Below are 15665 nucleotides of genomic sequence, written 5' to 3' on the forward strand. Positions count from 1 at the left end.
ACCTGGCAGCCTGCAGGCGCCCAGCCCACCACAAGGAGTCGCTAGAGCGCGATGAGCCAAGTAAAGCCCCCCCGGCCAAACCCTCCCCTATCCCAGACAACGCTGGGCCAATTGTGCGCCGCCCTATGGGACTCCCGGTAACGGCCGGTAATGACACAGCCTGGGATCGAACCCCAAGCTGTGGTGACGCCACAACAAAGCGATGCAGTGCCTTAGACCGCTGCGCCACTCGGAAGGCCGAGGGACCAGGCTAACTTAACCCCTTGTGGTTCTTAGTTAACACTGTACTTGGGGTTATAAGCAGGTTTGGGGTCAATTCCATTTAAATTCAGTCACAAATTGAAATTGAATTGACTGCAACAATCCTGGTTATTAGAGCAGATGGGCCCTGCACCTGTGGGCCATTCATCAATATAACACTATACTGACCTAGCCTAATGCTTTGATATGCTGTGATCCCAGATGAGGAGCCATTAGACTATATGAAGACTTTCAGGATCAGGAGTTGAGTAATTCGATTTGACCCTTATAACCAAAGCAAAAGGCTCTGATGATTGAATCCTCCGACCCCAGAGGCACTGTACTGAGAGATGCTGGGACTGGGAGTCCATGATTAACGTGCTGTTGAAAAGACTACACTTTGCTGTTGATCCTGTACAGTAGGTAAGAGAGAGAGAGGAAGAGAGAGCAGAAGGGAGAGAGAGGGAGGGAGAGAGAAAGAGAGAGAGAGAAAAAGAGAGAGAGAGAGAAAAATAGAGAGAGAGAGAGAGAGAGAGAGAAAAAGAAGAGAGAGAGAGAAAAAGAGAGAGAGATAGAGAGAAAGAGAGAGAGAGAGAAAGAGAGAGAGAGAAAGAGAGAGAGAGAAAAAGACAGAGAGAGAAAAAAGAGAGAGAAATAGAGAGAGAGAGAGAAAGTGAGAGAGAAGAGAGAGAGAGAGAGAAGAGAGAAGAGAGAGAGAGAGAGAGAGAGAGAGAGAGAGAGAGAGAGAGAGAGAGAGAGAGAGAGAGAGAGAGAGAGAGAGAGAGAGAGAGAGAGAGAGAGAGAGAAAGGGGGAGAGAGAGAGAGAGAGAGAGAGAGAGAGAGAGAGAGAGAGAGAGAGAGAGAGAAAGGGGGAGAGAGAGAGAGAGAGAGAGAGAGAAAGGGGGAGAGAGAGAGAGAGAAAAAGGGGGGGAGAGAGAGAGAGAAAGAAAAAAAAGAGAATGAGATGGTAGAGGAGGAATACTCTAACCTGTTCTATGGAGAGCTCTTTGCTGGTGGCTCCTGATATCTCAAAGATCTTGTCAGCGTGTTTTCGCAGATTTCTGAATCATGAATTCACTGGCAATGTCACGAGTGACGTGACCTGTTTTTGCAGCTGTTTCAGCACAGCACTACAGGGAGAGAGAGGGGGAGAGGGCAAACTCGACTGAACTAGTTTCAATGTATGGAATCACTTGGTAGTTTCTGAACTTCTCCTTTATGTTGTTATATTGTATTTTATTACATCTATTGTATTCTCTCTTATCTGTGTGAAGTGAGGCTTACAGTTATAAAGAGGGTGTGGTACCATGTAACTGGACACTATGGATGCAGTCCTGTAACCTCTTGAGAGGGTCATTAGCACTGACTGTCATAATGATTGACAAGATTGACACCTGGCACAGAGATTGAAGGAGGAGTATTTTTAATTTTTTTGTGAACTGTAGGACTTTATATAGACAGGTGTGTGCCTTTCCAAATCATGTCCAATCAATTGAATTTACCACAGGTGGACTCCAATCAAGTTGTAGAAACATCTCAAGGATGATCAATGGAAACAGGATGCAACGGGTCTGAATACTTATGTAAATACGTTTTTTTTTTTTTTTTTTTTTTTATTCATTTAATACATGTAACGTAACAAAATGTGGAAAAAGTCAAGGGGTCTGAATACTTTCCGAAGGCACTGTATATGGCACAGCTGTCAATTTGTTGGTCCTTAAATTAAACTGGTATTCATTTAAGTACTTTTTCCCCCTTCCACTTGCCTCTTCCATTTTTGCAGTAATGCTGCAATTAGTTGGTTGTAATTTTGGGTAGAGCAGACATTTCCATATATTTTTGTTAGCTGCATGTGTGACATAACACCACCAGTCCTATTTATGATATCATTTACAAAGATCATACTTTTAAAAAATTGTATTACAAAAATAATGTTTTTTTTATCAATTGAAGGAGGAGTATTGATGGAAGAGGAGGAGGAGGTGAAGTGAGGGAGGAGGAGGATAGATAAGGAATCTGTGCCAGAAGTCAGCCTCTGGCTATGTTCTGCCATTTAATCACAGCTTGGATTCCTCTCACTAGGAAACTAGGCACCACGGTACCTTAGCCATACTTGACTTTAACCGCAAGACACCCTCCCTACCTTAACTACAGACGAGACACACAACCCAACCTCACCATCTTCCACTCTCTTTCTCTCTCTCTCTCTCCGCCCCCACGGAGTCTTGCTGCGCCGCTGTGCACACTGGGACCTAAATTAGTATAGTGCAATGAAAATGGGTTTTCTTCTTTCTGTCTTTTCTGTTTTACTGCTTTTTTTTACTTGAGCTTTTTTCTCTCTCTCCATCTGACATAAACCTCTGTTTATTTTCATCTATTCCCCCGAGCGCAGCCCAGTCAAGAAGGATCTTTCAGAACGTTACATCACTGCTGATTAGCCACAACGTTATCACGGAAATCTCTCTCTCCGTCCCTCTCTCCCTCTTTCTCTCTCCTCTTTAGGTTCCTTGTCAAAATATTCCGGATCAAGCTGGATGGATAGGAAGTTGGGAATGTTTTTTTGGGAACGCCACAGCCAACCAGAGGGTAGCTGAGGAGGAGTTAGGAGGACCGCTGTGAGTTAAACATTCTTTGGGGAGCCCACATTCCTCCAGGTGGGGACTGGCGCCAGCCCCCTTGGCTCTGCCCAGTGTGAGGACGGAACTAGGGAAGGGTTGGGGTAGGGTTGGGGAAGGGTTGGAGAAAAAAGGTTGGGTTAGAACTGAGGAAAAGCTGAAGGCTTAGAAATCCACAGGGAGGTATAGACATATTGGATAGACATATTGCAGAAAACTGCTGAGTTTGGAAATGATTGTACAGAGCAACACGACCTTGGGAGAATGACTGTTTTCACATTGCATTTACATTTGAGTCATTAAGCAGATGCTCCTCTCCTCACTGTTAGTCAATGAGGGGATCTGTAAAGTATTCAGTAGGTGAAGGCTAAGTACTGAACATACTGTAGGCCTACATACTGTACTGTTCAAGTATGAATACATGTATTTTGTCAGGAGGATTTCTACACTAGTATTGGAGGTCAGGGCTATGCCATTGATTCCTTTACCTGACTCTCATGGCTGGGTTCCTCAGGTCAAAAATAGGAGGGATGGTCCTCTTGAACTGGTCAATCCTGTTCTTAGAGAAGTCCACTATCTCCCACGGATTATCATGCAGACATACAACAACAACAACAACAACAGATGTGGAGCTTTACTGCATTATAAACTGCATTATAAACTGCTTCACGAAGTCAAAACTATGATTATAAGTACAAAAATATATATTCTACAAATTATTGTAAGGATACAGTACTTGGAACTAAGCAAGGAATTTGGTTGGTATCATGCTACATAGGACAGCAGTTTAGGGCTAAGCAAAGAGTACAATAACATGACAAGTCTAGCGGCATTAGACTGACCTTGAGTTCTCTGCTGAGTTTGTGTATTCTTGAATATGGCCTAGGCTGGGTTCTCCATGCTCTCTGTCTGCAGGGTGAAAAACGGCCCCGACTTCCACTCATCCCAGTGGGCATCCCAACGCTGGGTGATCTCCCACACCTGCTGCAGGTAGTCTAGATTACTACACAAACAACACACACATCACCATCAGTTATTTAACCAACCCTAACCTACTAACTAACCCGCTGATGATGATCTCCCACACCTGCTGCAGGTAGTCTAGATTCCTACACAAACAACACACACATCACCATCAGTTAACTATCTAACTCTAACCTACTAACTAACCCACTGCTGGGTGATCTCCCACACCTGCTGCATTAGAGAGCCATTCACATTACAAAAACACTTATAAAGCATGAACTACTTCACTAGGCTATATATTGCAGGTCGACCAGATCCTCCAACACACACACCATCAGACGACCATCACTGAGCAGCTTGTTCTTGGAGGGTAGGTGTGCTACAGTAGCAGTGTCTTCTCCAAGGTCTGTACATCTTTAGAGGGGGCTGTTATATCTTGAAGATGCCCAGGCCGTGGCGGATGGTTCCCTTCTCCTCCTCCTTCAGTGTGTCCAGCTGGCCTCTCAGCGCTCTACCTTCTCCAGGGCCGACTCACACGTCACCACACTGCCAAACGGACCTGCAGGTACACACAGTACACGTAGGTGTTAATTCAACAGCAGTAAAAGTGACAATATGTAACACGCATTAACCATGAGCAGATTTCACACTATTCACAGTAGAGAAACAGTGTGATTGTATCAGTGATGGTAATCTGTGCTGTTTAACTCAACAGTGTGTGGTAAAGGAAGTAGAGAATAAAGTGTTTCTCCCTCTGCGTCATTCATGTTGTTTCACAGCTGGACCCCAGAGGGAGGGAGGGAGGGAGGGAGGGAGGGAGGGAGGGAGGGAGGGAGGGAGGGAGGGAGGGAGGGAGGGAGGGAGGGAAAATAAAGAGCAGAATGGGGGGTTGAGAAAGATAGAGATGGAGTGAGAGAAGGAGAGAGAGGAAGAAAAAGAGAGAGAGGTGTGAACTCCTTTGTTGCCCTGTGAGAGTGTGAGAGAGAGAGAGGAAAGAGGGGTTGGCTGGGGTCCCAGGTCCCCCAGTCGGACCCTGCCAGATCCCCACAAAGCCCTCGAACTCCCACAGCACCCCAGCCCGCCCCGCTCTGTCACACGACAGCTTTGATTTAGGAGATATTTGATCTACACACACAAACCCCCCCTCTTCCACTTCCCAGACTGGGCCCCTGCTTAGTCGCTTACCACCACACACACTGCCCTTCGACGGGGTCCCCCCAGCCTCAGCCCCAGCATCACTCCTAAACTCCTATACTCCCAGGCTCTCACAGGCAGAACGTTCAGCTTCAGACAGACCCACCACCACCACCACCATTGTACCACAGCCTCTTATCTGCTTTCAATTAGACCCTTCGCTGAGCACCCTTCCTTCCTGCTCCTATTGTTACAGACACAATGGGACTGTAGTAGAGTGACTGGAGATGTAATGAAGGAATAACAGCTTTATTCTATAAGAGGATCCTCGCTGGACTGGAGAGATCTCTATACTGTAAGTGTTGCATTGGGCTGGTCCCAGGTCTGTTTGTTCTGTCTTACTGACTCCGATGGTCATTGTCATGCCAAACAGGACAGGTCTGGGATCAGGCTAGAGTTGCCTAGTGCATACTAAGTCTATTGCCGGGCGTACACTATACGACTTTCCAAATCGCTGAAACATTCCTATTGTTTTATGTTTTGCTAATGTAGTGGTGTGTGCACTAAACGATGTGGCACAGAGGGGGGGGGGGGTCATACGGAACAAGATTCTTCACTTGGTCGTGAGGATTCTCCATACCACACTGTTTCACTAAAAAAACTATGATGTGATAATGTGATTACATCGTAGCTAGAACGAGCTGTGGCTCAAAGCAGACTCATAAACCTTTTCTGTCAGACATTCACGTTTGCCATACACAATTAAAATATCTAGCAAATACATTTGCTTGTGAACTTCAGCACTGTAACGATTTGACACTTTGGCTCTGGTTAAAGTCAAGTACAAACACATACTAGTAATCATCCCTCCTGCTCGAGATTCCACACATTCTGGGTGATGCGATAAAACATCACCAAGTAGGCAACAACATGGGGATTTTGTCTCCTATCTCAAAAACGTGTCTGGGACAGCTACATCTTGACCAAAACCGTGTAGTGTACGCCTGGCTTATGGAAGGTTGATGGTCTTTATTTATAGACTATTCACAGAGAGACAGAAGTATTTTTCATGAGATATTGATATCGTCTCTATACAAAACCATCAGACCAGTTAACTCCTTTTATCTTTGAATGTGATGTGCCCTTCACACAAAGAATGAATGTGATGCGGCTAACCCAAATGACTGGCATATTATTGTAGGGTGTGTGTGTGTGTGTGTGTGTGTGTGTGGAGGTGGTGGTCTGGACCTGAAAACGAATGTCCCAAAGGACAAAGGCTCCCTCCAGGCCTCATTAACCTGCCCAGTGCTACAGTCACAACCATTGTATTCACCTTCCAAACATTCACCCATTCTCTTCTTACAGTGAGGGAAAAAAGTATTTGATCCCCTGCTGATTTTGTACGTTTGCCCACTGACAAAGACATGATCAGTCTAAAAACACATGTCAAAAATGTTATAAATTGATTTGCATTTGAATGAGGGAAATAAGTATTTGACCCCTCTGCAAAACATGACTTAGTACTTGGTGGCAAAACCCTTGTTGGCAATCACAGAGGTCAGACATTTCTTGTAGTTGGCCACCAGGTTTGCACACATCTCAGGAGGGATTTTGTCCCACTCCTCTTTGCAGATCTTCTCCAAGTCATCAAGGTTTCGAGGCTGACGTTTGGCAACTCGAACCTTCAGCTCCCTCCACAGATTTTCTATGGGATTAAGGTCTGGAGACTGGCTAGGCCACTCCAGGACCTTAATGTGCTTCTTCTTGAGCCACTCCTTTGTTGCCTTGGCCGTGTGTTTTGGGTCATTGTCAAGCTGGAATACCCATCCACGACCCATTTTCAATGCCCTGGCTGAGGGAAGGAGGTTCTCACGTAAGATTTGACGGTACATGGCCCCGTCCATCGTCCCTTTGATGCGGTGAAGTTGTCCTGTCCCCTTAGCAGAAAAACAGCCCCAAAGCATAATGTTTCCACCTCCATGTTTGACGGTGGGAATGGTGTTCTTGGGGTCAAAGGCATCATTCCTCCTCCTCCAAACACGGCGAGTTGAGTTGATGCCAAAGAGCTCGATTTTGGTCTCATCTGACCACAACACTTTCACCCAGTTCTCCTCTGAATCATTCAGATGTTCATTGGCAAACTTCAGACGGGCCTGTATATGTGCTTTCTTGAGCAGGGGGACCTTGCGGGCGCTGCAGGATTTCAGTCCTTCACGGTGTAGTGTGTTACCAATTGTTTTCTTGGTGACTATGGTCCCAGCTGCCTTGAGATCATTGACAAGATCCTCCCGTGTAGTTCTGGGCTGATTCCTCATCATTCTAATGATCATTGCAACTCCACGAGGTGAGATCTTGCATGGAGTCCCAGGCCGAGGGAGATTGACAGTTCTTTTGTGTTTCTTCCATTTGCGAATAATCGCACCAACTGTTGTCACCTTCTCACCAAGCTGCTTGGCGATGGTCTTGTAGCCCATTCCAGCCTTGTGTAGGTCTACAATCTTGTCCCTGACATCCTTGGAGAGCTCTTTGGTCTTGGCCATGATGGAGAGTTTGGAATCTGATTGATTGATTGCTTCTGTGGACATGTGTCTTTTATACAGGTAATAAACTGAGATTAGGAGCACTCCCTTTAAGAGTGTGCTCCTAATCTCAGCTCGTTACCTGTATAAAAGACACCTGGGAGCCAGAAATCTTTCTGATTGAGAGGGGGTCAAATATTTATTTCCCTCATTCAAATGCAAATCCATTTATAACATTTTTGACATGCGTTTTTCTGGATTTTGTTGTTGTTATTCTGTCTCTCACTGTTCAAATAAACCTACCATTAAAATTATAGACTGATCATTTCTTTGTCAGTAGGCAAACGTACAAAATCAGCAGGGGATCAAATACTTTTTTCCCTCACTGTAACTAGTTCTGAGCAGAAGGGAAGGCTGGGGTGAGGAAACAACCTTCAATGAGTTCTGGAATAGAACCGTAGAATAAAATTGGGGGAAAAAAGAAGAAGAAGATAATAGAATTGTGAATACACAAAGTGAGGTGACTTTGTGGAACTTGAAGTGATGAATTTGACTGTGCTAAGGTGCACAACGTAATGTGCACAACTTTCCCACAGTGAGGAAGAGGGGAGGTGTTCACATTCTTAGATGTGTTGAAAGTGCAAAAGTTTGGATTCAGATGTGGTGAGAGAAAGTAGTGTGAGAGAGCCAGGAGAAGGAGAGATGGGAAGGAAATGTAACTCCGCCATGACATAAACAACAAGACATCACACTCTCTTTGTGTTCACATGAACCATAGTGAGAGAAGATAGGAGAGAAGAGGAGAGAAGGGATCCAGGGAGTGGAGCAAATGGATTACAATGGGGTAAAGGAAAAGTAGGACAGTGGTTTGTCCTCTTTGGTACAGTTTGGCACGCTGTGTCTTTGTTTTGAGTCGTAGAAGTGTGTGTGTGTGTGTGTGTGTGTGTGTGGAGTAGCAACGATTTCAAACTGATTTTTTATGGAAACCAGAAATAACATAATAAATAAAAGGAAGGATGAAAAAATCCTCCCTTCAGTGATGTCACAGTCAGAATGGGAGATGAGCCCCATAAACAACTGGTTCTGATAGCTCTCTGATCTACACACCTCTACACTGCACAGAGACAATGAGAAAGAAGAACAGAGAGAGGGAGTGCGAAAGAGAGAGGGAGACACCCGCTAATTATCAAAATCCAGAAAAGAGCCGTTCAATTCTACAACCACCTAAAAGGAAGCGATTCCCAAACCTTCCACAACAAAGCCATCACCTACAGAGAGATTCACTTGGAGAAGAGTCCCCTAAGCAAGCTGGTCCTGGGGCTCTGTTCATAAACACAAACAGACCCCACAGAGCCCCAGGACAGCAACAAAATTAGACCCAACCCAATCATGAGAAAACCAGTGAAGAACAAACACCATTGTAAATACAACCCATATTTATTTGTATTTATTTTCCCTTTTTTTGCACATCGTTACAACAATATATATATAGACATTATATGACATTTAAAATGTCTTTATTCTTTTGGAACTTTTGTGAGTGTAATGTTTACTGTTCATTTTTTATTTTTTATTTCACTTTTGTTTATTATCTATTTCACTTGCTTTGGCAATGTATCCCATGCCAATAAAGCCCCTTGAATTAAATTGAGAGAGAGAGAGAGAGAGAGAGAGAGAGAGAGAGAGAGAGAGAGAGAGAGAGTTGCCACAAGAAAAGGGCAACCAGTGGAGCACAAACACCATTGTAAATACAACCTATATTTATCTGTTTATTTATTTTCATACTTCAACTATTTGCACATTGTTACAACATTGTACATCACCCATAATATAACACTTGAAACGTCTCTATTCTTTTAAAACTTCAGTGAGCTAATTGACTAAAATGTAAATGTAATGTTTACTGTTAATTTCTGAGTGTTTATTTCCCTTTTTGTTCATTGTCTATTCCACTTGCTTTGGCAATGTAAACACACGTTTCCAATGCCAATAAAGGCCTTTGAATTGAATTGATAGAGAAAATTGAAGGTGAGAGAGAGAGAGACAGAGACAATAACAACAGTGTGGAGCAGCCTGCTGCTACAGTATCTCTCATCACCCACCACCAGGCTGAGGAGAGGGGCTGCAGCTCTGCATCATGTCAGACCAGGAGAGATTTGTATTTATTAGGGATCCCCATTAGCTGTTGCCAAGGCAGCAGCTACTCTTCCTGGGGTCCAAACACATTAAGGCACTTTCATATAACATTATTACACCACTACATACAACAATGATTTATCTCCCGAGTGGCACAGTGGTCTAAGGCACTGTATTGCAATGCTAGCTGTGCCACTAGAGATCCTGGTTCGAATCCAGGCTCTGTCGTAGCCGGCCGCGACCGGGAGACCCATGGGGCGGCGCACAATTGGCCCAGCGTCATCCAGGATAGGGGAGGGAATGACCGGCAGGGATGTAGCTCATATATATATATATAAAAAAGAATAATGTATGCACTCACTAACTGTAAGTTGCTCTGGATAAGAGCATCTGCTAAATGATGTAAATGAAAACAATATTACAGTGTGCAAGTGCGTGTGTGTCTCTTCACAGTCCCCGCTGTTCCATAAGGTGTATGTTTACCTGTTTTTTAAATCTGATTCTACTGCTTGCATCAGTTACCTGATGTGGAATAGAGTCATGGCTCTATGTAGTACTGTGCGCCTCCCATTGTCTGTTCTGGACTTGGGGATTGTGAAGAGACCTCTAGTGGCATGTCTTGTGGGGTATGCATGGGTGTCTGAGCTGTGTGCTAGTAGTTTAAACAGACAGCTCGGCAGATTCAGCTTGTCAACACTTCTAACAGAGATTAACAGATAACATGTCTGGAGAGGGGGGGAATGTCATGGACCAGCTGGGAAGATCACTGTCAAGACAACCCAGCTACACACACACACACACGGATCGATTTCAGTGGCAAAATACATTTTACTATAATTTTATCATTTTGAATTTGTTTTAGGATATTTAATTTGAATTGTATAATTTATCATTTGTGTTAGGATATTGAATTTGAATTCAATATTTTGAATTTGTAATGAACAAATTGAATCGTAAATTGAACTGGTATTTCATGATTTGAAACTGAATTGAATGAATATTGCATTCTAAATTCAGATTCAAAACTTCTCTAGACAACACACTGGTACTTTGCCAGCCAGGAAAAGTAGAAGAACAAGGATAAATCTAACTCCCTTCCAGCCAATTGCAAAGTAAAACAGGGTACCACCTGACCTCATTAACGGCCATTGCATTGACTGTTTTTGCTGGCAGAAGAAGCAAGAGACAGTATTGAGCACTGAGCAGTCATTTTAACCAACTCTTTTAAGAAAGGATTCTTATTTGACTTTAGGATACACCTGATCAAGCACACTGTCGCGCGATGCCACTGTACCACCATTGTCAACGGTAAGTTTTAACTGTCTGTCATGCGTCTTTCTTTTTCCCAACGTACCTGAGCCAAAACCACGCCCCGTTATTCAGAGGGGCGTTCTACACTGCTCCAATTGGCTAGCGTTAGTTGGCTCGCGACAGCTGTTGAGAGACATGGATGAACACACACCCCTGAGAGAGGATGGAAAGTGTAATTTAACAATTAGCTGCCTACCGTAATGCAGGCCTATTATTAACATGTTTGCTAATGTATTTATTTTCAGTTTCAATGATCAGCTAAGTTAACCTAGGCTACTTAACATTACTAGCTTGGTATTTATCATCAGGTAAAAGCACATGCTTATTGTTAATAATTTATCATATTTATTAGCTAATCATTTCTGTAAAATTGTTTAAGTTGCTCTGACTATAGCACATAATACATCAAGTTACAATGTTTTCCTATTTAGTGTTGGCTACCCCCTGGGTACAAATATCATATTTGTTCACTTGTGGAGACCTACCCAGAGAGACCATTCAACTTTTTAATTGAGCCTACGCCTGGGAGTGAATTCTGTTGAGGAGTTACAAGAGTGGCTTCTAAACACTAGAGACCCTGGAGTGACATGGAGGGTCAGCGTAACAAGACCCAGGAAAGGTCATTCAATTATTTTCAAGGTAATGATTGAAGTGGGTAAAATGACATTTAGTTGGTGGGATAGAGCAAATGTAAGGCATGCAGACTGTCAGATAATAAATACAATACACCTTCTGTTTAGGCTGGTTACAGGTGCCAACACAAGATTTACAGTAGATCCCCCACTGCGGTAAACAAGGGAACATCAAAAAACACTTGCTGTCCATCCAAAATGAGTATCACTCTGATTCGCTGTGTCACCAGAAGGCGGAGGCTGAGCAGGTGTGTGAATGGTTTATTTACATATACAAGCCTGCCCATTGTGGTTAATCGTTCTCTAACTTTGATTTAGCTGAAGACAATCAAATGTTTGGATCCACATATTCCTATGTTCCAGCCATGGTGCGTGTGTCCAATGTCTACAACCACAATCTCTTTGTGGCTGATGCACTTAAACACCGGGAGTTGGGGCCAAACCACACAGACCTTGTCAAGGCTATTTGAGATTGGGCACTCCCCTTCATCAGCTTTGGATGTACTAAAAAGTGATCTGTGGATGGAACATGGGGAGAATTACATATTTGCCTGAAGTTCTGTTACCGGTACATATGCCTTATTCCCAGCACCAACATCATCTTCTCTCTTTCTTAAACATATTTAAGGTAATTCAGATTGACCTGTGTGTACACTTTGACAGTGGTAACTATATGAGTGTCACGACTCCCTCCGAAGCTGCCTCATCTCCTTGTTCGGGCAGGCTTCGGCGTTCGTCGTCACCGGCCTTCTAGCTACTGCCGCTCCTCTTTTCATCATTCCATTTGTTTTGTCTTGTTTTTCACACACACCTGGTACATATCCCCTCATCAGTCTCTGTATAATTATTCCCTCTACTCCCCCATGTCTTTGTGTGTTATTGTTCCATGTGGAGGTGTCGCTAGCTCGTGTTGAGCATTATCTTACTTTTATCGCCTTATCTATTGGGCACACACGTCCGCCTTCTCTGGTCACCCAGGCATCGGCCGTACAGTGAGCTGCCTTACCGAGAAGTACTGGTGGCCTACCTTGGCTAAGGACGTGAGGGTGTATTCTTACATTTTAATCATTTAGCAGACGCTCTTATCCAGAGCGACTTACAGTTAGTGAGTGCATACATTATTATTATTATTATTTATTTTTTCATACTGGCCCCCCGTGGGAAATGAACCCACAACCCTGGCGTTGCAAACGCCATGCTCTACGAACTGAGCTACATCCCTGCCGGCCATTCCCTTCCCTACCCTGGACGACGCTGGGCCAATTGTGCGCCGCCCCATGGGTCTCCTCCTGCTCGGTGTGCGCCCAGAGTAAGGCACCTAGGCACCTTCCAGCAGGTAAGTTACATCCCTTACCAGTTCCACAATGGCCATCGATTTTCTAACTGATCTTCCCCTCTCTCAGGGTAACACCATCATCCTGGTCGTTGTGGACCGCTTTTCTAAAGCCTGCCGCCTCCTTCCTTTGCCCGGTCTCCCCACGGCCCTACAAACTGCAGAAGCCCTCTTTTTACTCACGTCTTCCGGCACTACGGGGTGCCAGAGGACATAGTGTCTGACCGGGGTCCCCAGTTTACGTCTAGTGTCTGGAAGGCGTTCATGGAACATCTGGGGATCTCGGTCAGCCTGACCTCTGGGTTTCACCCCGAATCTAATGGGCAGGTAGAACGGGTGAATCAAGATGTGGGTAGGTCTCTGCGGTCCTACTGCCAGGACCGGCCGGGGGAGTGGTCGGTGTTCTTGCCATGGGCCAAATATGCCCAGAACTCTCTCCGCCACTAACATGTCACCATTTCAATGTGTTTTAGGGTATCAGCCGGTCCTGGCACCGTGGCATCAGAGCCAGACCGACGCTCCTGCGGTGGACGACTGGTTTCGGCGCGCGGAGGAGACGTGGAACGCCGCCCACGTCCAGCTCGCCCACGTCCAGCTGGCAGGCTTCGGCGTTCGTCGTCACCGGCCTTCTAGCCACTGCCGCTCTTCTTTTCATCATTACATTTGTTTTGTCTTGTTTTTCACACACACCTGGTATATATCCCCTCATCAGTCTCTGTATAATTATTCCCTCTACTCCCCCATGTCTTTGTGTGTTATTGTTCCATGTGGAGGTGTCGCTAGCTCGTGTTGAGCATTATGTTACTTTTATCGCCGGGATATTCACCCGTCTTTTGTTTTCCCAGTACACATTTAAGTTGCACTGTATTTGGTTTACTCATTGCTGCAGAATCGGCTAATAAACCCTGTTCTATGATTCACACCTCCTGCGCCTGGCTCCGTCCTACTCACCTTGTTACAATGAGGCATATGTGAGTGAGACCAATGTAAGTGTTTTTGCTGTGGACTCACAGGGGATGATCCAGTGTGTAAGAAATGCTGCTCCCTAGAGAAATTATTAAAGCCATACAAGATACACACATTTCAGATACATTGGTCTCACATTCATCTCATATTATCTGTGTTTAGGAAAGTGGCTATAACAGTGTATTTTCATATCATATACAGTGTAAGACTGCAAATCCTGGGAGACTACAGAGCCAAAATAAAATATGCATCTGTAGAATATATTTTTAGAGACAAGGTTTATTTGACATTTTCACCATGTATTTGGCACATATTGTATCAGAGTCTTTAGGAAAGAGAGCAGAATGGGCCTTCCATGATGTCAACACTAGAGAGGCAGATAGGAGTACAATTTAAAAACGCAGCAACAACGGTGCTAAGATAGCAACATCTTCAGGTGGAACTCCTCTCGTGGCCATATGCTCCCCCCTTATGAAGCGGGTCCATCAGCTCAAACACAGTGGGGAGCTATGTTTCATTGATTCATCCGGAAACATGGACAGAGAAAACTGCAGTGTTTTTACTATTGACGCACACATGTGCAGGTGGTCTTCGTCTTGGGATCATCTTCGCCCAGTCAGAAGATGAGGCCACAATTTGAGGGCCTTCAGCTCCTGAAGGAGATATTGGCAGAGGATGCATTTGCTGGGAGAGGTCAGAGGTCAGGCAGGGCCTGGTCTTCTTCTATCTGACGACTGCAAGGCAGAGAGAGGAGCATTAGGCCTTCCCGGAGGCAACCCTCCTCCTCTGTGTTTTTCACCTGCTCCAAGCAGTCTGGAGGTGGCTATGGAGCAAAGAACATGGCATTAAGATGAAAGACAGGCAGGCCCTCTTTAGCATTGTCAAGAACATGCTTTATGCTAGGGATATGGACAAGGTGAAACAACTCCATCATCTGGCCCTTGTCAACCCAGTTGCAGTCAGGTCAGTGCAGAGTAAAAGTTATGTCAGTGTTCAGTGTAGAATAACAAGAACAAGACCTTAATTGTCCTCATCACATGCTGTAACAAAAGTAAACTCTTCAATACTGGTATTCACAGAACAGAATTGTTTTACCTGCACAAATGTTAACAGTGCGGCAATACATACAATACAATACGTTTTATGTGTGTTCATTGAACAATTGCAGGTACAGCAAATTCCTGGCTTACCTGGAGAAACTCTATGGTCGTAGGGAATGTTGGGCCCTGAGTTTCAGAGAGGACATGCTTACCCGTGGGAATGACACCAACAACTACGTGGAAGCTGCTATGAGAGTCCTTCAACCTGCCGCAGCTGTTTGATCTCCTCACATCCCGCTTGGAGACCTACTATGAAGCCAAGGTGACAGACGTGGCACTTGGACGTTGGGAGGCTTTCCAGAAGTTTAGATTCCTTGCTTTGGAGAGCAATCTTCAACGATCAGACATCTGCCAGGTAAATAAAAAGCATATTACTATCACAGGCCTTATACATATCTTACCAAATTGTATTGATATCCACTCCAGACACTGTCTACACAGTTGATATGGAGGTGGAGATGTGTACCTGCCCAGTAGACCATACAGGAGCACCATGTAGGCACCAGGCTGCAGAACTTTGGATGCTTCTCCAGCAACTTCCTTCCCACAACACTGGAGATACAGGCTGAACTCTTTCAAATAACATCAGGAGGTAATACAGTGCCAACAAAATATTATAAAACCCAACATGAAATTAATGTACTGTTAATGTACATAAATACATGCATCAGTGTTCATTGTATGTACTTTGAATACCTGTTATAGCTAACATT

The sequence above is a fragment of the Coregonus lavaretus genome (genome assembly GCF_964263955.1).
Source record: "Coregonus lavaretus genome assembly, chromosome: 39".
Taxonomy (NCBI): domain Eukaryota; kingdom Metazoa; phylum Chordata; class Actinopteri; order Salmoniformes; family Salmonidae; genus Coregonus; species Coregonus lavaretus.